This window comes from Micropterus dolomieu, linkage group LG06 (assembly GCF_021292245.1).
Source record: "Micropterus dolomieu isolate WLL.071019.BEF.003 ecotype Adirondacks linkage group LG06, ASM2129224v1, whole genome shotgun sequence".
Lineage (NCBI taxonomy): Eukaryota > Metazoa > Chordata > Actinopteri > Centrarchiformes > Centrarchidae > Micropterus > Micropterus dolomieu.
Window position 1 is genome coordinate 11,134,431 of NC_060155.1, and position 24,644 is coordinate 11,159,074.

Here is a 24,644-nt window from a genome sequence, read left to right on the forward strand (position 1 = left end):
ACCCTTCCCCCTCAGTCTGCCTGCTCTCTGCTCCTTGTACCAGCTCCTGCGCTCCCGCTGATTGTAAACTGGGAACAGGTGTGCACACTAGCCTCCTGACTGCAACATGCAGAAGGGGAAGGGCAGGACCTGCAGAGGACAGACAAGCAGCAGTACACCTGGGCAGACACACACACACACGGCCTAAGGGCCGTAACACTATTGACTTTCAGCTGGTCCTAAAGACTCAGTTGCCCTGTTCCATTGGATAGCCACCGGTTTTGTCTGGGTCCCAGTCGGCAGTCTGGCTAACAGACAGTTCCTGATCTCCAGTCTGCAGCCAGGCCAACACTAACTCTTCATGTTTCGTTAGCTGCCCAGTTGACTCTTGCTCCCACTGTCCAATCGTTGGTCCGGGCAAGTCCTGGTTTCTATTGTCCAGTCAGTGGCCCAGCCAACTCCTGTTTCTTTGGCAGTCTGGCTGACTCTCGCTTCCAATGTCAAGTCAGAGATCACGTTACACGTTGATGTGGTGAGCGGTAAAACCAGCACAGGTTTACAGAGACATTTTGACTTTTCCAAAAAGACACTCGGACAGTAAAAGTCTTTTCTGTCATTACATGTGTGGCAGGATGAGGTTTTTTTTCCCTCCCTCTTACCTGTGTACGGGAAGGTGCACCAGCACACCTGGGGCTCATCCCCTTTGATTGGGGGAGGTGGAGAGCTGCCTTTTTAAGCCTGTGTGGTAGACTCATTTGGGTTTCTGTCTTCTCCTGTTGGGTGTGGAGACGCGTCTGGGCTGGCGTGCTGCACGTTTGTTGCCGTTAGTTTACTGCGGAGTGGTAAGGAAGTCCTTTTATTTTTGTGCCTTTCAGTGTTTGCATTGTTGGGCGGGTGGCACTAATGAGCGTTCTCTCAGAACCAACTTTGTTTCGCCGTGGATATTCCCCGTGTGGATAGATGAATACCTGGGCTGCTGGCGTTGGGTGCCTCGGTAAGCTGCATTCCTCCCTCTTCGTCCTATTTGGTGTCTATCAAGATCTGATAGTCTTATTTGTTATAGTTGGGTGCTGTGTGTTTGCGCGGATTGCTTGCCCCCCTGCCGGGGTCTGAGGGTGGCGTGTCCCGTAAAGCGGTAAGTACCTTGTTTGCCTGTTTGCTACAATTTATCGTGGCCCTGTTTTTAATGGTGTGTTTTCACATCACAGCGGGACCGAGCTACAGCCGTGTGCATGTTGCTGTTGAGGCTGTTGGGTGCCACAGTTATCTAAGAGGTTAACACTCCCCGGCGTGTTTCTCCTCCCACTCATGCTGTTCTGGCTATCGGTATAAAACTTTGCTGTGTATTGATACAGTGTCTGGATATATGACTGTCCTGGATGCACAGAACTGGTTTGGAGTAATACGTTTTAAGTGTTTGAATATCCAGACATTGGCTCTGTAAATATTGGTATCAACTTGATGTATATTGCATGTGGGTTTGTTTGTGGGTTTTTTCTTTGTTTGATTTTGATCCTTTAATTACGCATGCGGGTTTGTTGATTTGAATGGTGTTTTTCTCTAATACGCATTACATATATTTTTCTTAATAGAGCAGGTGTTGCTATTTTAAATTATGACAAAAGAAAAATAAAATTGTGGTGTTTTTATTTTTTATAATTGATTGTCTCTGCCCCCTAATTTTGACAAAATGATCTGTGTGCTTTAAGGGTCTTGGGCCTATCCCAAGTGGCGTTGTCGGACACTTTCAGCTTCTCGAGTGTTATAGACCACTCGTTTCATGCCACACATGTTTAGATCACTCATAAAGAAGCTGGTTCAGAAAATGATGCCGTCAACTGTTTCGTAGTTTGTTTGTTTTCTCTTCAAACTCTTGTTTGGCTGTTTATAAAAGGCGGCTTTGGTCAGTCATAATCAGTCTTTTTATTCAGCACTTCATCAGTAGGGATGGGGATCGTTAATTTTTATTATTGATACCCTTATTGAGACACTTAACGATCCAATTCTTTATCGATACCACTATTGATACTTTACTATTAATTAGTGATGGTTATTTGGTCAGACCAGACCCAATGGGCATGAGGTAGGCCTGCACGGTATGAGGAAAATATTCAATGTGATAATGTTATATATTGAGATGACATATGTTAGATCCCGAGTTACCCCTGTTCAGGAGGTACTGGACCAGCTCTCCGTCGTAAAGGGTCCGATCCTCTAGGCCTATGGGTATTACCCTATTAGGTATAACTGAAGACTGTTTAAGCTGGTGTCGAAGAGATTCGCCTAGCTTCTCACTGTCTTCTTCCGAACGCCTACCCTGCTTACTCTGAAATGGCACCTGACTGAATAGCCCTAGAGCCAAATACCACCCCAGCCACGCCTGTTAATGACAGCTCTCTTCTCATTGATCAGTGCACTTGGTATAGTTGCTAGGACTGTGTTTAGTGGCCAGGAAAATAGGCCCCAAGGTGTTAAACACACTTTACCTAATAAATTACGACCTTAGTGAAGAAATAAATTCAATGTCTACTACTTGTACTTTAAATGCAGTGATTATATATTTTATAGCAAAATTAAGCAAGGGCAAGCATACAACTTAAACTGATTAAAACCTGAGTAAACTGATAATCTCTTACATTCAAAACCTGATTATGATAGCTGAGCTTGAGTATTTTGAAGTCGTCTTTTTGGAGAGAAAGGAAGGGGAAGGAGTTGTCCCGGCCGGTGAAATCCTTCCTACGCTGCTGGGCTGATGACCCTGGTGGAAACTTGAGGCTTTGTCCAAAGCCCTCAAATTGGTCAAATTCTTCAGTCTTCGTTGCAGCTTGAGTGAGAAAATCTTCAGAGTCCAATGATTCTTCAGTTGGTTTGGTCGTTGTGGTTACCCTCTGTGGCTCGATCTCTTGAAGTCCCCTGAAGAATCTCTGAAGTGATCTCTCTCTGACTCCTCCTTTATATATCCTACTCCGTGGCTGAGTTTCTTTGTCAAATCAGCCACCACCCTCTTTCTGTCTGCATGACTACTGTCACATAGCTTGTTCATCCTTAAATTCAGTTGGGCCAGAGATGTCCTTGTTTGGCCATTTCCTTTCCCCTTGCTGACCCTTCTCTCCCAATGACTCATAGTCATACGACTGTTACACCCATCTCAGTATTTCAATTTATTAATCTTCAATATCAATGAGAGATCCTGATTTTCAATCATCATCATATCATGTTAAATACCAAATCTTTCTTTTAATCATTATTCAATATATTGCTTATAGCATTGTTAAGCTCTGTTTTGCAGATGGAAGGATGTTGCACTTCCCTTTTCTCACTCACTGTTACTAAAGGGAGAAAGGCTCCAGTTTTCTTCTTTGCGACCTGATAGCAAGAGCGTTGGGATCTCAACTTATTTGACACACATCACTTGTGATAAATAAACATATATTGAAGGGTACATATTAACTGCCTGGTTGTTTTTAATTTAATATTTTAAATACAGCTAAATGTTGTTTCTAGAGCAGCAACATTGTTTACAACAGCAAAGTAACTCAATAACTTTATCGGACATCACAAGTAGTGAGTGACGTTTAGAAAGAACAACATCAGTCTGTATCAGTCCCTCCTCCTCTCTCGCTGGCTGCAGGTAAACTACCAGGTAGAAGGAGGAGCGGCTGGTTTGTCTCAGCCAGCAGCTGAGTTTTTAAGACTACAGACCAGTCTGTGCTCCAGACCGACAGCTTTCTATTTAGCTTGTTTTTAACATTTGGCTAATGCCAAGGTAGCGTTAGCTGTGCTTGTATAAAACATACAGGATGAGTTACTGGGGACAGAGATGACTTAATTAACCTCCAACAAAATTTTGAATAGGGCCCCCGAAGGCCTACTGCCGGCTCTGAATGTGATGATAAAATCAATAGACATCAATTTTAAAATCATTAATGACTACAAGGGTACATGTAACAAGAGATAAAAGCTCAGACAATTAATGAATTAATTCATGATTAGGCAGCTTGCATACGAAGAAAGGGAACTTGGTGATTACACCATTTAACTAATGAATAATAGCTATGCCTACTCCTCAATAGCTCAGGGAAGGTGAAAATGCAAGAGCTGCAAGGTTTAGCCACAGTATAAAAGTCATTGCAGATAAAAGAACTTTATAGTCATGGTGTGGGGTTTTTGTTTTGTATTTCCCATTTTATTTTGTTTGAGTCCTTCCTCATGTGTCTTTGTTAACTTCACTTCCTGCCTTTGTGTGTTTCCCGCATGTATAATTTGTCTACCCCTCTCTGATTAGTGGCACCGGTCTCTTATTATCTTCACCCGTCAAGTGTATTTAATTTATCTGTTTCCCTCATTCAGTGCCTTCATCTTTAGCCACTTTCTTACAGAGATCTCACAATAAATGCACAAAGAACATCCAATATGCTGCATTTGCTTATTCGTACTAAACTAACGTTTGCGGCATAATCCCTCAACCACGTGTGCTTTCATGTAGTGATCCGGCTTTCCGGAAGCAGCGGCGTAGAAAAAGACTATTAGGTGTAATACAATTACTATATTATTGGCGCAACACTCCCGGAAATTAACGTGGTGTGAAAGCAGCTTTTGTCTTTAGCCGCTTTCACACAACGATCCAGCAATAAATGCAAAAAGAATGTCCACAAAATTGCTGCATTTGCTCATTCACACTGAACAAAATATTGTGGCATAATCCCACAACCATGTGTGCTTTCATATAGCGATCCAGTTTTCCGGGTTAGGCCGTGAAAAAAAGAAGACTATGACTTATTACACAACAGTGTTGAAACGCCACACCTGTTCCAGCATGCCAGCTGTGGCTTTTCACACAGACATTGTTACTGTTACTACCAACAATCTGCCCCCCCCTCCCTGCTCCGAACCTTTCAATACAGCACAGTGAGCCAGCATTATGGCGTAATAATCCTGGAAAATAAGTGTGAAAGTGCCTTCTAGACTTAACATTCCAGTCTTTTCGTCTGTGTTCTCCCACTGCTTTTTGGATTATTTCAATTGGAACGTGCCTGTTAAATTGGACTTTGGATTCTTGCCTGAACCTTTCTGGACTTGTTTGCCTGGTATGGACTGCTTAAGTTACCTGGTTACCTTGCCTGCCTCACTTACCTGGAGGCTTGTGTACCTGGTGTGATTTGTTGTATCTTTAACTACACCTTCCACCTCTACTACTGTATTTGTCACATACACATAGATGCAGCAAAATTCATTCTCTGCATTTAACCCATCTCTGAAGGGACCAACTCCTGATTGAACGCAGTGATTGGTCAAGCGGCACTGACTAGAGAACCAACCTAGCATGTTTTTAATGGTGGGGGAAATCTGAGCACCCGGCAGAACTCCACGTAGACACGGGGAGAACATGTAAACTCCACACAGAAAGGCCAGGACAATCGGGGTTCGAACCCAGGACCTTCTTGCTGTGAGGCCACAGTGCTATCCATTAAGACACCGTGCTGCCCTTTAGGTAATTAGCACTAAACACAAAGTAGAGCTGAGCCTGATGGGAATGTCATCAGCAGGGATGTGATTTTTCCGGATTAATCCGGAATTCTCGATTTTCCGACCTGAAAATATGACCCACGTGAATCATGCAGATCTGTGGAAAGGATGGAGGACATCCTACAGGCTGACGTGTGTAAAGTTTTCTTCCTTTCCAAGGATCAACAAGGATGTTCGTTTGCGTTCAGCTGCCAATTCCACACCTGCAGTGTGTACTTGGGTTGAAACGGTATGAAAATTTCATATCACGATTATAGTGACCAAAATTATCACGTTATCAGTATTATCATGGTATCGTAAAAAAAGATTAAAATGTACTGATACACATACTGAAACCATTTCAACAAGTTTTATATTGAAAACTACAAATACAATTGACATTTTGTTTGCATAAAAAATCAAATACCTTTTGTAAACATATCAAAATCATCTAAGTGTGCAGATTTTATATTATATAGGTAATACAATGACCCTGTGCACAGTTACATGAAAACAAATGTATTATATCAGTGATAGTAACTGCAATGAGCCCAACAACTGACATGAATACAGGAGTCTGTAGCGTTTCTAGATATGCTGGTTGGTTGACTAAACTGCGTAATGTGTTATGTGCAGTGGACGAATAGACTACCTACACATGACGCACACAGCAACAGAACAACGTGCAGCGTTTTTACAAGAGCAGCTAACACTGAGAACTTCAGTTTACACGCTGTTAGCAAGTCAGAGAGACAAACCAAGGCTAAAAGTTGACTCACCCTGTGTTCACTATAAGGTCATTTTCTTCAATCAAGTTTCCCTCAGCACTCTCATAAAAACTAAAATACGACTGGCCTGAAAAATCTCCGCAGCGTTGTCATTGACCCAAACAAACCCACGTTGCATTCTGCCCATGCGCACCTGCTTCTGGGAGATGGTGGACAGTGTTTGCCATATAATTGCGCGGTAAACCGTACACAGTTAACATGGTAATTAAAATGTGTAAGGTAATAATAACTGTCGGGAATTTTACCATGGTTTACCGTTAAACCGGTAATCGTTTCATCCCTAGTGTGTACCACAGTCGCTCTCGCGCACAGTGGTAAGTAACGTGTTGGGCAGTAATACTGTAATTTTATTTTTCCCAGTAAAGAGTAATTTAACCGATTACTATTTCCAAAACAGTTATATTATAACAGTTAGGCTACTAATCCAAGTAACGCTGTGCTACTGAATGCACCATCCCTGGCGTAAATGCGCGACCGCGCTGCAGGTCAGCGGGACCGGACCTTATGATGTTTAAGTCAGCTGTTAGCCAAAAAGCTAAAGGAAGACTGGAGAACAGGGAGAGAGGTATTTTCGACAGTTGTAAATAAATTTATTACCATTATTGTGTCACAGTCTATGATGCAAAGAACATTGTCGTCCGTTGTAAACCTTCTGCGACCAGCAAAAAGTTTTTGACTGCGAACAATTCTACATTTATACTTATGCTAATTGAAGCATCAGCTAAAACAACACAGCAACATGAAACTCAGAAAGAAAGGCCGGCTGCTACTGCCAGTGATGCTTTGACTATAGTCTATGATCAGGAGAGAGTGGCGTTATATCACCCAGTAATAAGTAGAGTAAGTAATATTACTTTTTAAGGAGTATATGCTGAGTAACTAGTTGGTAATAACTATATTATTTCTGAGTAACTTGCCAAACATTGAGTTGACAATAAGGATCGGATAAATTGGGTATGTTTTGATTGCTTGTTATAGGCTGTTTAATGTTTACTTTGACTTTGTTGTTGTTTGATCAATCACATAGACTATATAAGCTACAATTTGCTGTATGAATGGTTGCTTTTTAAGTTGTCCTTATGTTAAAGGTTTTGGCACGTTTTTAAATAAATTTTTTTGTGACAGGGATTAGGCTTATATAGCCTAAGCCCATTTCATATAGCTTTGATCCGCAGATCAACAGACAGGCAAAGCCTAGCCTAGTTATACACTCAATTATTTCATGTTGCATGTTGCACATATAGCGGTTGAAGTTTGGTAAAAAAATGTATACAAAATAATAATTATTATAGAGCGGTGCGATGTCGCAGTGGATTAGACACTTGTCTTTGATTCCCACTGCAACACATCCACCAAATAAGTTATTGTCATGGGTCCTGCTTTACTATCCATGTTATAATAGAGCCGCGGCCAGTTTTATTGGGGTGTGGGGGGGTCTCAGTATATTTTCCTGCTTTTTTGCCCTTTGCCAGTCACATGCCTGATTAGTTTTGCAGGTATTTGGGCATAAAATAAAGGACACATTTAACTGTAAGGGATGCTATATGAACAGATAAAGAACACCAGCGTTGTTTGTGAGGGGGACATGATTTTCTGTATACATTTAATGGCAACCCATTTTACGCTAAACCACATAAGCTTTATGGTAGCATTAAAAAAGTCAGTGGTTCACCAAAGTCATTAGGATTCATCCTCTGTGGCACTATGAATATCAGTAGCAAATAGCATGGCAATCCCTCCAAAAGTTCATATTTCAGTCTGGACCAAATGGTGGACCGACATTGCCATCCATAGAGCATAAAAATTTTGTAGATGAAGACTGAGCGGTACATTTTTAAAGGCACACAACAAATACAGCAAAAGTTTCCTCAGAAGAGGGATTTCTGAGGTTACACAACCTGAAATCAATCTCCTCATTAAAATATATCTCATGAGGGGGAAAAAAATATGACTATTCAGGGATCACCAACAAGTAAGCATTCTGTAATCGGTCTGTAATGTAGCCTCACGAGATTCATGAGATCTCAGTCATCAGAACAGGGCAAATGGTCATTGTAGCGTGTTTGAACAAAGCCTGGAGGTCATGCAGCTGGCTTCCACTCGCGTTATAATTAGTTGTCTAAAGCAGAATGACGGTGATTACTGTGTTGCACATAGCAACTATTAATCAACTGAGCAACTGCATAGTGATTGTGGCAGATCTTTGTTTGTACATGGATCTGTTTGACTGAAGTCTGAGGATGTTGTGAGTAGATGTTTTCAATGACCAGTAGCTAAGTGAATCTGCGATTGCCCTCCTATGGACCTGGTTTCTCCGCAACCATATGTAAAACCCAGAGTCACCAACCCCGGCATCAGAATGGAGAGTGATTTTAAATTTCACAGGCAGATAAATACTGTGGTTTATTTGAGGCTTTTATCTAAAATTAATTAATCTGTTTTATCTCTTAATCATTTGAGTGTGTGATTCATGCCTTTATCTCAACCCATTTGGACTAATGTAATGCACTTCACACTGGCGTTAACCAAGCCTCTCTCGCGAGCTTACAGCCAAAATGCAGCTGCTCATCTTCCAGCAGGAACTATGAGGATATTACCCCAGTTCTGGCCTCGCCCTACTGGCTCCATTTTCTTTATAAAATAAATATTAAGATTTTATTGTTTGTATTTAAGTAGTTAAAGGGGTGTACATCTCGGACCTCCTACATGATTACTCCCCCTGGAGGTTGCTAAGGTACGCTGATCAGCTGCAACTTGTCGTCCCTAAGCTGATTATACACGGAGTAGCTTTTAGAGGCAAGGCAAGGCAAGTTTATATGTATAGCACATTTCAACAACAAGGTAATTCAAAGTGCTTTACATAAAACATAAAAGCAACAGGGAAATATAAAAGTTTAAAAGCAACATAGGGAAATTGAAAAAATACACATTAAAAAATAAGTTACAGTGCAGTGTACAATCAGGGATAAAAGAGTTAAATGGAAAATAAAAACAGGCTGAAGGGTTGAGCAAATAATTGAGTTACAATTATTTTGAAAAGAGAATAAACAGAAGTATACTTAATCTACTCTCTCTAGCTAGTCTGTACTCGGGTCCATAGCAATCTTTGGGTCCACTGAAACTCCAAAAACCCTCGGACACTACAGAGAAACCAGGAAATGTCTGTCCGCAGGCCACTTTAATCCAGTTATACTCTGGACCCACCTGCGTGTTTACAGGTAGACAGAGGTTCCTGCAAATCACTCAGGTGTGAGATTTAAGACCACTTCCTTCACTCTGTTCAATCTCACTCTCATTATCTTTTCACTCAATTACCTACTCAATTAATACTTAATTAAAAGCAATGGTAAAAAGCTAAAAACAAAGAAAAAAACAGGACAGTAAAAGTTACAGTGCAGTGTAAGTTATCAATCTACTAGTTAAAGGCAGTGGTAAAAAGAAAAATCTTAAATATTTAATTAAAAGCTATGGTAAAAAAAGTCTTAATTTAAAAGAACTGACAGTTTCAGCAGACCTCCAGTTATCTGGGAGTTTGTTCCAGATATACGGCACATAATAACTGAACGCTGTTCAGTTCAGCTCTTCTCCTTGTTTAGATTTGACTCTGGGGACAGAAAGCAAACCTGCCCCAGACGACCTGAGAGGTCTGGATGGTTCGTAACGAAGCAGAAGATCAGAAATGTATTTTGGCCCTAAACCATTTAGTGCTTTATAAACTAACAGCAGGATTTTGAAATCAATTCAATGTAAAGACCTCAGAACTGGAGTAATGTGATCCACCTTTTTGGTCTTAGTGAGGACTCGTGCAGCAGCGTTCTGAATCAGCTGCAGCTGTCTGATGGATTTCTTAGGGAGCCCTGTAAGGATGCTGTTACAGTAGTCGAGTCGACTGAAGATAAATGCATGGATAGGTTTTTCCAGGTCTTGCTGAGACATAAGTCCTTTAATCCTTGATATATTCTTCAGGTGATAGTAGGCTGACTTTGTAATTGTCTTAATGTGGCTCCTCGGATTCAGGTCTGAGTCCATGACTACACCAAGATTTCTGGCTTGATTTGTGGTTTTTAACATTACAGATTGAAGTCGAATGCTGACTTTCAATAGTTCCTCCCTGGCTCCAAAAACAATAACTTCAGTTTTATCTTTGTTCAATTGAAGAAAATTCTGGCACATCCAGCCGTTGACCTGCTCAATACAGTTACTCAGCACCCGTATGGGATCATAGTCCCCTGGTGAAATGGTTATGTAAATCTGTGTGTCATCTGCATAATTATGGTAACATATTTTGTTTTCATAATCTGAGCCAGTGGAAGCAAAACAAACAAAAGAGGCCCCAGAATGGAGCCTTGGGAACTCCACATGTCATTTTTGTCAGCTCAGATGTGTGATTACCTATAGACACAAAGTAGTCCCTGTCCTTTAAGTAGGATTCAAACCATTTTAGTACTGTGCCAGAAAGTCCAACCCAGTTTTCAAGTCTGTCTAGTAATATGTTGTGGTCGACCGTGTCGAATGCAGCACTGAGATCCAATAATACTAAGACTGACACTGTCAGTGTTTAAATGGATGTCATTGAAGACCTTAACAAGAGCCGTCTCAGTGGTGTGGTGTGGTCAGGGCAATTTTTCAGCAGTAGCCCCTAAACTGTGTAATCAGCTACCCCCCATGCAGGCAATTAGGAATTATGCACAGGGGGACAACATTTTTAAAATTGGGCCCCTCATTGACACCCACTCGAACACCACCTCCATCCACCCACCCTTAGTTCGAATACAAACGAAGAAGCTCTTGGCCCTTAGCCTTATAGTGACACAGATGGAGTCCGTAACAACCTTTTCCCAATTCAGTGTTGTAGACTCATCCAGGCCATGCTCGCATACATATTCAATTACTCAATATGATTATAAAGCACAAAAGGTCATTAAAGTTTTTTTAATTAGACTGTGACAGTTATGTTACTCCTTTTAACTTAAAATAAGACAAGGATGGGGAAAAAATGCCCTTCAGTGCTTGAGTGATTAGAGAAAAGTAAATCAAACATTGAAGAAATTCAAATTATAAGTGAACAAATAAACATACTTCATCCATCAAATTCAATCTTAATGGCTACATTAATCAAAGTATTGGTCAAATTATGTGCAGACCAGAAATACTGTATTGAAAATATGTCTGTGTCGACTGAAATGATGATAATAACAATATAAAGAGAGGCCTTGTTATGTGTAGTTTATTGTAATGTCACTATATTTGCAGCTGTATACTATGGCTTGTGATGTGCTGCTGACTAGTGTTTACTGTAGGTCAATTTTCTTGAGACTTTTACCGGGGTGTGTTATTAATCTTTATTAATATAAAGGGAAACACAAAATTAAGGTGGCAGGAGTATAATAGAATATAATGCAGTAAAGCTCTCAGGCATTCTGTATTGCTTTTAGATGTGTAGATATTCTCCTGACAACACAAGGTTGTTGTATAATGAAACAAAAGTTTTTTAGTCCTTTCATGCTGCACACACAGAACTTCACATATATTAATATTTGGATACACATTAAATGTGTATAAAAATGTTTTCTCATGTAATATGATTTCTGCTGAGTCAGTCTTCCCTCCTCTTTTGTCTTTGCCTTTGTTTGGGGAAGTAACCTCTTTAAATATGACAATATGGCACATTTTCTCACCTCAATGATAAATGAATAAATTTTAATTCAGTGATAAACTCCTCGACTTGATTAGCTCCTGTGTTTCAGCAGGTTTTCTGCTCATGTTCAAAACCTTCTGGACATTCAGAATCTCCCCCTCCTATGTGTTCTCTGACATGTCGAGAAAAAATGTCGTAATATTTCAAGAATAATGTCCTCATTTAATGAGAATTCATAATATTTTTAAGCAGTCTACCTGCCCTGTACTCTGCTGTGCATAAGCCTGTGTTGTTGCTCTGCTGATTTGGCCCCTTTAGACTGTCTGCAGACAAAGACCTGTTTTGGGACTGTACTGGATGAGAGGTGGATAAATGAAACTTACTGAAAACACTTTGATCAGACAGAAATCTCACCACACATTCACAGACGTCAACTTCAGATAAAGTGCAGCTTATTTGTCTCTGTGTGTTTTGGCTTTTCTTTTTCTTGGGCCCCTGACAGGCTGCTGTGTTCGCTTAAAGTGACTGGCTTTGCATTTGCGGGTCCTGCACATCTGAATGGTTTCGACCATACCATTTTCACAATAACAGTGGGGGGTGGGTTATCAGATGACGAGTGTGAAATATGTTTTAATGATAATACATTTATCATGTAAATACATCTAAAAAGTTTTGTTATTCATATAAGACAGTAAGTCAAGTGTTGTACTTTATTCCATATAAGGGTCAACCATAGACCATTGCATGGGCCCCCCGGGCCTTGGGCCGTGGTCATTTGTACCTTTTGAACCACCTGACAGTGGGCTGCCCCCACGTCAAAATGTCCCTCACCCTTTAAAATTCTTGTCTAAACACTTACTTTTACTTGGCTTGTAATCCAGCATGAGAGCTGTTTGATCTTCATTTAGTCTTTTTAGTATTCTGAATTACCGGTTGTGTGTTTTATGTGTTATTATATTTTTATTTATTCATTGGAGCACTTTGGTTATCTTTCTGTGTTTTTTAGTATGTGCTGTAAAAATGAAGTGGCTTGGTGCAACCTTACCACTGACAAAAACTGGGGAGATCCCAACGCACCTTGCAGCAGAAGAACGTTTCAGATGACTGTCATCATCGGATAAGAATGGCTTTCTGTTTCCGCCCTCCATTTACGTTTCAGGTGCATTTAGCATGATTATTCACTGACTTGAGGTGGGAATTACCCATAATTGTCTCTCTCTCAACTTTAATGTGTGCAGGAGATACATAATGTTCCAAACAAGCCATTAAGTTTAGACACAACAGGAAAACGCCGCATGGAAGAGTTTGTAATGCTGTTGTCTGCCACCATCAGCAAGGCAGTGACTAAGAAGTGGTAAAAACATAGAGATCAATGCCACACTGATTGAGAATAACAGGGCCACTTTGAATATACACTTAGAGTTTATCTAAACGATTTGATTTCGAGTCTGTTGAATATTTATGACCCTAAGTTTTACAATTTCCATATCAATATCCTCTTACTATCAATTTGTCTCTGTTTTTTGACAGTAGAATTTGTCTTTTCTCTCTGTAACACTCAAGGTATTATTGTCTTCAACCTAAAACCTGTAAACCATGCCAGAGAAAACGGTAATATAAAACAACTGTTTGTCTCTCATCTGGTGAACTTTTCGTGCATTTCGTGGAATATCAGAGACACAGTCAACTTTTCTTTGATGGTCCACATAATAGTTACAAAAACAACAGTGTAGAGAAGCATAGCCTCACATCAATTTCCCCCTCATGTTGTAGTTTATGTATTTTGGGTTGTAAAAACCACAGATCCTTGTTTTTAAATCAGCTTCAGAAAACAAATACCCATGCAAATTTGCATAAACTAGATGTACTAAAGGGCATTTCACAAAAGTAATAGAGGCATGTAAAGGACCTATCCTGTATTTCATATGCCTTAACAGCATGTCATGTGCCTGTGCTCTCAAAATCAAACTAATTTTAAAGATTTCAGTCCTGCTTTGGTAAGACCTGTGTTGACTGTGGTAAGCAGTGTAAATGCCTGCTCACAGCAGAAAGTGGCAGAGCAACATTACTTCGTTAAATTAACTGAATAGTTTTAAGCATTTCAGTTATTTTTAAAATGATTTGAACAAAAATAACCATCTTTGGTCAAACCGGTCACGAATGGTAGACACATGTAACTGGTAAAGGTGGGGTCACATTTAGACTCATTTGTTTTTAAAGGTTTCAAAAAATGTTGATAAAGTACAAATGAATCAAAGTTAACAAATATTATAACCGACAGGTAAACATTAGTTCTCCTTTATCTGTCTTTGGAGCTTAGACTGACAACAGCAGAAATGCCTGAACATGGTAACTAACAATAAATACAGTAGAAACACACACCCGAGCATACACACTAAAATCTCCCCTACTGAGACTTCTGATGTGTGATTTGTCATTCTCCTCTCCCACACTGACGACATGTGTCATCCATTACAGAACATTTCGCAGAGCTGCTCTTCTTATTCTCTGACAACCTGCAATTATATCAGCATGCTCTGAGAAGTCAATCGACGCTACCAGCCACACATTAAAGCCAATCAAAAGCTTTTGAACAGACTTGTCAGGAACAAAATGGAGGTCTAGGCCCTATACTGTCATACTGACACTGACAATTTCAGAAAAAAAGACAATTTGAACATCATGAAAGTCTCTGTGTTAAATATTTATCTCAACATATCATTCTCAAATTACTCTGACAATTGTAGTTGAAGAGTCCTGGAATAATCTGGTTAGAAAGACCATTCATCAGTGTATTTGCAAAAGGAATACATATATTACTATTTTGCTCCGTAGCTAAGATATTTGTTGGTGGCAAAGAAGACCAGCGTAACTGACACTTAGTTCTCGTGTCTCATAAAATTAAGGACACATTTCCCACAAATCATGCTGCATCCGATCCTCCCTCCAACTCAGTGGCATTCCTCCACATGCATTTGTTTTTAAGAGCAAAAAGAGGGAGAGAGCTGATAACTGTGAACTGAGAATTTTCCATCCGCTTTTTGCTCATCTTACCATCTGCCACTGCGAGAAAACATTCGCTCTTTCTATGCTGGAAGATCAGCAGCCCTCCTCCGCTTCATCCTCCTCCTTCAAATTTTGTGCCATGAAGCAATCCAGCAGACTTCCTGTGAAATCATAACCCGGTAGCAGACCAAATATAGCGGAAAGGCCAGTTAAAGCTGCCAATCGTCTTGGCGGTGATATCTTTGTTTATTGTAATTATGATAATTTATCAAAACTAATGGTAGTAATGTTAAAATGCTACACAGAAGACTTAAATATTTAAAAACACTATACTCTAATGAGACTGAACACGCAAGTTGGACAGATTAACCCACATTGGAATGTAAATATGTGTATCTTCATTCACAGCTGCAAGAATTCCAAATGTTATATTTGTGGCTGTATGTCTTGGACACTCGGGTGAAGAGGGGAGCAGAGCTGAGAACTGAACACCACCTGGTGGTAAGTTGGATCAGATGGCAAACCCAGACGTGCAGTGGGGGTGGACTTGGAGAATGGAGGTCCCTTGTCTGCGAGGTCTTCAACTCCCTCCTCTTGAAGATGTTGGTACCTGTTGTGGCGGAAACCATAGGGTGTATTCACACCTGTCTTGTTTGGTTTGATTCTAACTCAGGTTCATTTCTACCCTTACTAACTGCAGTCACACTCAGGTGCGGACCAAACAACCATACTCAGACCCAGCTGAAGAGGCGGTCTAGGCCGAACGGATGCTGATACGGTTCATTTAAGGTGCAATTGTGGCCCGACCTCTATCCAACCCAGTTGCAGAAAGCACCGCCCTTTTTGAACAGGCTCTTGTAGTCAGTACAGATTGTGTCTTTAATTACAGTGATAACTACCTCATATGACAGACAAATGCACTGTGTGCCTAGGCAGAGTGTGACAGGGTCAGATTTTTATTACGTAATTAGGGGATGATGAAATGGCTAAACATGACTCATTAGTGAGCACTACACAGCAGTATGCAGTAATAATTTCTGATGTAATAATCTGAACACAGCCTCTGTTTCTGAATGCAAACTTTATACTTGATCCGTCTACAGTGCCACTGTCAGCATGCCATGGTAGTCACACATAAGAGCATGCTCTCTCTGCAGGAGCTTATATACATCAGTTTGTGAATTGAAAGCTTCCTGCTTTTCCCCGCTTCAGAATTTCTGTCTAATGAACGGATGACCTTTAAAGGACCTTAGCACACGTGGTTTTGTTTACAAATTCTAAAAGGGTAGTGTGTAAGTGAACCCGCACCTTGCTTTGGTCTGGATTTGGTCCAGACCAAAGCGGACTAGCAGAACTAGCGGACCTTCCTGGTCTGGATGCACCCTTAGCATGAGCTAACTAACATTACATTAGGAACAATCCATAGCCTACATTTTTCTGGATTTGGTTTAGGTTTTGGAAAGGGAATACATTTTGTTTATTAAAGTGCCCTGGAGCAGTGTTTGACCATATCTTGGATATACAATATATAATACAGCAAAAAATGCTAGAAAACTTCTTCTTTTGCATAGGAGTCAATGGAGCACAGCAATGAAAGTGTCGGAGCTCAGTTAGAGTGAGCCCTATACTGCACTGTGATTGGCCAGCTTGTATTTTCCGTGCGTGGCTTAGCGATAGGTGAATTGACAATTTCTCTTTATTTTTCAAATCACGTACATTTCATCACTTCCATTATTAATTCGTAAACTTTTAATTTTTTTAAATTATTTTTTTACACTCATTTTTCATCATCATTGCATTTCACAATCATTTTACTTACCTCTTTTTCAATTTACATGCATTTCTATCACCCCCATTTTTATCAATTAATTTTTGTTACGTTTTTGGTGGTTGTCCATCTTGTGAAGGGCTCATTCTGTGGGTGGAGAGAGTCCCAAAAATGTAAAATCCAAGACTCCTTCAAAAACTATCCAAGACACATTATAGGGTTTGTGCCCTAAGTTAAAATACCTATATTTTACATGGAAATGTGTATTTTAAAAATTAATGTGCAATAAGTCCATTTGTGAAATTTCCTCACTACTAAATATTCCACGGTCAACTGTTCGTGGGTGAGTTTCTGTTGTTCCAAATCGCTTCCACTTTGTTATAATACCACTAAGTGGTAGACCACATAAAATCCCAGATCAGGGTCAGCACATGCTGAGGTGTGCAGTGTGCAGAAGCCGCCAACTATCTGCAGAGTCAATATCTACAGACCTCTAAACGTTGTGTGGCTTTCAGATTAGCTCAGGAACAGTGCGTAGAGAGCTTCATGGAATGGGTTTCCATGGCTGAGCAGCTGCACCCAAGCCTTTTACCTCCAAGTGCAATGCAAAGCGTCGGATGCAGTGGTGTAAAGCATGCCGTCACTGGACACTAGAGCAGTGGAGACGTATTCTTTGGAATGATGAATCACGCTTCTCTGTCAGGCAATCCAATTGACGAGTCTGGGTTTGGCAGTTGCCAGGAGAACGGCACTTGCCTGACTGCCTTGTGACAAGTGTAAAGTTGGTGGAGGAGGGATTATGGTGTGGCGTAGTTTTTCAGGGGTTGGGCTCCTTAGTTCCAGTGAAAGACTCTGTTAATGCTTCAGCATACCAAGAAGGAACTGTTAATCAGCATCAGCATACCAAAACATTTTGGACAATTTCATGCACCCAACTTTGTGGAAACGGTTTGGGGATGGCCCCTTCCTGTTCCAACATGACTGCGCACCAGTGCACAAAGCAAAGTCCATAAAGACATGGATGAGCAAGTTTGGTGTGAAGAACTTGCCTGGCCTGCACAGAGTGCTGACCTCAAACCGACAGAACAACTTTGGAATGAATTTAGAGCGGAGACTGCGAGCCAGGCCTTCTCGTCCAACATCTGTGCCTGACCTCACAAATACGCTTCCAGAAGAATGGTCAAAAATTCCCATGACCACACTCCTAAACCTTGTGGACAGCCTTCCCCAGAAGAGTTGAAGACGTTATAGCTGCAGAGGGTGGGCCAACTCCATATTAAACCCTACGGATTAAGAATGGGATGTTATAAACCTTCATGTGTATGTAAAGGCAGGTGACCCAAAACTTTTGGTAATATTGTGTATGTTGCAGTAATGGGTTGAGTGCCCCTGTGGTTTCAATTGTCCAATCAGGACACACTCCCTATCACATGAATGAATAAAAAGGTCAGAAAAAACAAACAAAAAGGTGAAAACTGGTTGGTTTCTTAACTGTCCAATGTAAAAGGCATTTTTATTGCAAGTCCCACATGGTTCCTTCTCTTATGAGATCCTGAAGTTAGCTTTTGTTTTGTTTGATGCCCTTTATCAAAAGTTGGTGAATTAAATGTTTACTGAACAAATTACCTTTTTATATTTTAACTTTTATATCTTGCTTTTTTATTATCTTCTACCGACAAAGTACCCCTTCCTCCTTTGCTTAGTTTTCTAATGTGCATATCTGATTGATTAATTCCCTATACAAGTGAGACACTCAGTGGGAGACAGATATGTGGGAGGAAATTGGAGAGGGAATGGGGGTTAGGATGAGGTCTTGCATGGTTCCCCACTGCGTCCTCTTTGAAATGACGTGGATAGGTGGGCTTAGCACTCAACCACTTCATGCTTCCCTCGCACATTGGAGTCACGATGGCAATCCAACAGTCTGACTGATGCATGATGGCAGAAGAGAGACAGACATAGCGAGAGGGAAATATGTCCTGTGGAGAGCCTCATTGAGTGGCAGCGCAATGGAGCATGTACATCTTCAAGAGACTGTGTTTTATATCAATAAAACAATTGAAGAAAAAAACTTATTCTTCTCATCAAATCCCCATAAAATCTATTTTTTTTTACTGTGCAGAGCATAAAAAATTTATATTCTCTGCGTAAAGATTTATACTTACTCAAATACTAGAGGATTGCATCATTTCACACTGTGAGCTGAAGTCAGGTGAGTAGCAGACCGAGGGAAGAACCAACTGATGATTAATAGTTGGCAAAACAATAGGAAGGCTGACCTAGAACAGGAATATTCATGTATTGCCACGGAGTGCCAAGCATGCAGGTATTTATTAGTTGTTTGACATGTGTTCACCATTTAATGTGCCAATGTAGTCTAGAAATGTTCAGCCTTTAAAAGCATTGAAATAATTTACTTTGAAAACCATCTATCTGAATTTATTGACAGAACATAACCTGATTGGTCAAATAATTTCCAATTGCTTATCTTTTGGCGGCCAGCATGTTCAAGGTTGAAATATGACTTGAATTTTAAGATGTAAAAGTGACAATTAAATCTGAGCAATCAATATAGTTTTTTGAATATAGGATACTTGAATTTATTATCTGAATTTGCAAGCAATAAAACTTTAAAATCAAGCTTTTGAAATTGCACATTTTGAAATTACCTTCTGGATATTTCCTCAGAACGATCCAGGCCACATATATGCAGATACATGTTTTTTAAGTGATGATTCGTTTTCACAAATAGGTATTCATTCTCCTATAAGATTCACATCCTTAGGGACTTTCCTTGCTTTTAAAAAATGCTTTGTAAATACACAGCAAGATTGAAAACTCAAATAAAACCATGTTACCCTTTCAATTCATTACTTTTAAAGCTTTCTAGCCAGAAAATTTACTTCAGAGACATTTTGGTCTTGGTATTTCTTGGTAAAATGGGTTTTACTTCCAAGGTTATAACATGTTATCCATTTAATTTGTCCGCATGCAATACAAAAATACCTCTACCTACTAGTTTGGTTGAAGGTTACGATTTGAACATGTGGTATAACAAGCTATTTGGTACAAATGAAGGCCTGCATGAACACATCACACAAATTTGTCCTGTTCCATTTAATAGCCAGAGGGTTGCTGGTTTGACCCTTGACACTGACAGACATTTCAATTATTGTCCCACCATCAATGTCACTATGTCCTTGAGTAAAACCCTAAATCGATTTTTTTTTATGCTGTGACCAAAATGAAGACATTGTCTGTGGAGATATTTCAGACCAAAATCCAAATCCAGAAACATTATTATTATAAAATAATATGCATTGTTGTGTTTCTCTCTCGCTGTTCCGCTCACACACTGTTGTAATTATCACAGCAGCATAACACTGTCTTTGCCTCGCTGCCTTGTCTAAAGTTCATAGAGAATTCACTGGAAGCCACTGGAAGATGCAGCTGAGTGTTTTCCATGTAAACAAGGCTCAAACCATTGTCTTACCTGCTTTGTGGCTGCTTTGCAACTTACTTATATGCAACAAAATAGCTTACAGATTGCTGACTGCAAGATCAGAGATGTTTTTTATTTTTCTCAATGGGAGTATTTCCATGGATGTCCTTGAGGCAGGTCCAGTAACAGTGTTAAATTGTTCCAGGACGGCAGGAAACATGCGTCACTACCCTTCATCCAATCAGGCGTTTTCATAGATTTTTTTCCCTCACATTTAATATATTTCGATAGAACTGGTGTCTTCAAGGCAGTTATTGGAGCCTTTCCTATTTTCTGTTTTGCTCTCTGAGAATATCCACATCATGGCAGGATTTAATACTTTTTATGCTTCATTGATTTATGGCCAACCTATCAAAATGTCCCAGCTGAGTGATCAATCACCCCGCACTCAAAACACCAGCCTGCATATTGCTGGCACTGGAAATTGTCAACCCTGGATCCAGGGGCGGGTTGAAACCAAATGAGGGTGCCAGATTGGGATACAGTAATAAAGAAAGGGGTAAATTTGCAAAATGAATAAAAATGTGAGTCTCCCATTTAAAGACCTGGTTCTTTGCAATAAAAAGCTGTACTTTATCAATCTATACATTTGCATATATTCTGTTCTTACAGTTATTATTCTTTACATTTATTATGTTTATTCAGTGTAATAAATGAAATAATACATATTCTAATGTGAAGTGCATGAGACAAGGGGGGCCCTGGACACCCCAAACTGAAAGAGACAAAAGAGAGACTGAAGAGTTTGGGGGTTTCATTTTGCATGTCTTTATGGTTGTTATGCATCTGTTTGTGGTCAGTTTGCATATCTTTGTTATTGTTTTATGTTTTCTTTGGTAGTTAACGTCTCTTTATGATTGTTTTGCTTCTTACAGGTCGTTTTGTATGCCTTTGTAGTAATTTTGCTTCTCTGTGATTATTTTGCATCTGTCTGTGGTCATTTTGCACGTCTTTGTTGTTTGCATCGGTTTGTTAATATTTTGCATCTCTTGGTGGTCATTTCGCTTCTCTTTGTGAATATTTCTTTTTTGTGGTTGTTTTTTTGTGTCTTTGTTGTCTTTTGAGTTTCCAGCTAAAAATGTTAACGTCCTTTCATACAGAGACCCCTGAGCTTGTAGCTATTCACTAATCCACCCTCTCGCCCTGGCCCTGCCTGGATCACAACAATCCTGTTGAGACTGAATTAAAGCAGCTCTTAGTATTCAGACTGAGAAACTTGTTCATTTGCAGATACAATGTTGTAATGGACTTTAGTTAGGGCTTTACTTTGTGCCCATTGATGCCCTGCGACGATTGTTTGGTCGCTGTCTGTGGTGCTGAAAGTAAACAGGATCGCCTGCGGCCACAGAGGCCACAACAAATCACTTCCATGGGAATATAGCTGCTTTTTGGACTAAACTGCCACAGTGTGCTACATGTTGTGTAATTAGAATGAGAAACTTTTGACTAAATGTGAGTCACACACATGGGGGGGGGGGGGACTCAGTGCCTCACAGATTGCACTCAGCAGGGGACCGGACCTTGTACCTTCAGGAGCGTCTGAGAGGCGCAGGCGCAAATGTCAGAGTTTTATGAATTGTTTCTTTTCTGGAACAGAAAGTCCCACGCAGGCGACGTGGGGACTTTCAGTTCACCAGCCCAATGCTGAGACCATTTATTAAAAAATCTATCTCCTCCTTCAGCTGCATTTGTAGACTAAACTGTTGTCTCACTTTATTGCCTCTGTGTCTGACTAGGTGCGATTTCCAAAAGAACTGACACCCACCTCCTCCTCCTCGTCGTGGTGCCGCAGCAGCAGCAGTCAACACGGTGAGTGCGTCCTGCAGCAGAAACAGCAGCAGCAGCAGCAGCAGCAACGGCACCTGTCGTTTTCAGGACGAGGTGATAACCCTTTTAGGAGTAAAACAAGGTATTCGTAGCCAAATACCGCGGGGATCCGTTAACACCGATGGCTTCACGTGAAGATATTTGTGCCTCTGAAAATTACGCATCGGTAAGTTCCTTTGACTTGTTTTCCACGCCGAGTGCTGCGCGCTTTCAATCGTATCTCTGGCTTTCGCTGCGGCTGATCAATTAAGAAGGATTTCACTGATCTGTAAAGGCTTTTGTTTAAAACAAGAAGAAGCACATTTCTTCTTGCATGACAGTACGTGAGCTGTGATTTTCGAGTTAGAGCTTTTAGTAAATAAACGGTGGGTGGACGATTTTCTTGCTGATGTTTTCCATGTGCAAATCGAAGGTCACCCACATGCATTGATGAATTAAGCGTTTATGAATGCAGGAATAAAAGGGGGAAAGGGTTGGCAAAATTAGCTTATTGATTCTGCAGCACCAAGGGAAAAATCTATCATCGACCGATTATAATTAAGACTGTTGTATTTTTCTTCTACCTCGGACATGCCCACAAACCGTTTGACAATTTACATGCTGTAATTTAAAGAACAAGGAAATACTCTTCAGCAGCATGGGATGAACTGTTATTCCTATATTGTAGCCTACATGGCTACATTACAGGAATGTATGTGTGATTATGACACAGTTAATGTTTTTAATTGAGCATATTAACAAAGCTGCCAATAACTAATGATTTTGAACGGACCTACATTATTCCACACTGACAGACATGCGATCTCCCAGGCATTAACAGACTTGCATTTGGGTTCAATGAAAGCGTTCTCCCGTCTTACTGGGATCGTTTCAAAGTGACCATGAATTATTAATGCACCACGATGTACAGATGAATTTAACACACAGGAGCAGGAAGCTGATATGTTGAGACAGATTTTTAAAATTCAGAGAGAAATCATTAAGGAGGGTGACATGATGTTTCTCTCTTGTTTTTCTCTGTATCTGCATCTGCAGATCTCATGCATGCGCTCACACCTTCCTATGGTTAGAGTAATTCTGCATTTTGGGTGTTCCTTGCCAGTTTTCTAACAAGTTCAGTGCCATTATTTATGACTGGAAATCCTCTTGCAAACTGCAATAGCCTGACCTGTACTACAATGTGTCTTTACTACTGGGCAACATTTATAAAATAAACAGTACAAGCAGGGCATTCTGCAAACCTGCACATATAGTTGTTCACTTCCCCCATAATCATAGGTACTCGACTGAACAGGACTATCAAGCTTTACAGATTTCTAAGTGACTCACATGTATCCAGTGCTGAGCAAGGCTTTTTTGCCCTCAGGATGTTTAGCCCTTCTGTTGTTTCCTGTAGTAGTGTTTCCTCAGTAAAAAAGCCACATGAATTTATCAAGTACTGTTTTTTTAAACTTCCTTTGGAGCCTCCAGAAACATGGCTGCTGTGACATTTTGGTGCTAAAGAGATGGAGAGAAATAGAGCTAATTGATACCCTGCCTGCCAAGTTGTCATAGTGTTTTTCTCTCTTTCTTTCTCATGTCTGATTGTGTGTTTTTCTTTTTAAATTTGCATCCCGACAGTTTAGTGTTAGCGCTGCATGACACATGTTATCCCTTCTCTATATCTCCGTGGTTTTCCTCTGAGCACGGTCTGTCCTACCTATTACTTGATAAAGCATACGAGAGATGCTTTAGAGGTAATTGGATTCTGTACCAGAGGGAAAGGACATAGAGCGGAATTTGTGTGTGTGTGTGTGTGTGTGTGTGTGCGCGTGTGCGCGTGTGTGTGCTCTGCTGTTTCTCTGATTGAATGTGTGTTATGTGTCTCTGCTGGTTCTGGCCAGTGCGTCCTCTGTGTTTGCAGTGAATCATTGTGTTTTCAGGAAGCTGGATGAGTAAGCCACAAGGGGTGGGGTTTTGGGGGTTGGTTAAAGTCTGACCCTAGGCACATAAATATTATTCTTAAAGGAGATTTATGTGATGGATCCAAATTTTTTGCCTTTTGTAATCCACTTGTCCTTAATAAATCCACACCATTGTTTAAAGTTTCTGCTTTAATTTGGAATTTAGGTGAATGACATCTTTTGTGGTTGTATATAACCTCAGAGAAAAACAACAAATGCTGCCTCTGTCATCGAGGAAGTTTTTATGAAAGTTGGTGTCTGTTGGGATAAGATGAATAAAAATCCAACTTTTTGTTGAAGACAATTCAGTCAAATTATGAATGGTGATTAATTGATTGACAGTTTGGTCTATCTAATGTCAAAAAGTGAACAATGATGATCACAATTTACTAACTAAAATCCCAAGGTAATATCATCAAATTGCTCATTTTACTATCACATAAGACAAAGTAAAGCAGCAAGTGAAACAGAATAGAAGATAAAGGAGAAGATAAAATGAATTGGAGAAAAATGTGTGATGTGCATCGAATTTAATGATAGGCCAGAAATAATTTATAGAGTTGCATAAATAAATTCTATGTCATGTGTTTATTAAGATGTTAATTCTAGAGGAAAAAGTTGCAGTCTATTTACATACTTACTCTTACATAGTGTGGTTATCTAATCAATTTGTAAAATTACTTTTTGG

The 24,644-nt window shown here is 40.1% G+C and overlaps 2 long non-coding RNA genes across 2 annotated transcripts in view; both read left to right on the forward strand.

Annotated features, from left to right (window-relative positions):
* The window catches only part of LOC123971893, an 86,612-nt gene that overhangs the window by 61,066 nt on the left and 902 nt on the right, over positions 1-24,644 (forward strand). The window contains exon 2 of the long non-coding RNA XR_006825323.1: positions 21,923-21,995. This is a non-coding gene — a long non-coding RNA (uncharacterized LOC123971893). The remainder of the gene's footprint in view (positions 1-21,922; positions 21,996-24,644) is intronic.
* Positions 136-1,635, forward strand: LOC123971892. The gene is made up of 4 exons (XR_006825322.1): positions 136-821; positions 899-973; positions 1,043-1,114; positions 1,188-1,635. It is a non-coding gene; the product is annotated as an uncharacterized LOC123971892 (long non-coding RNA).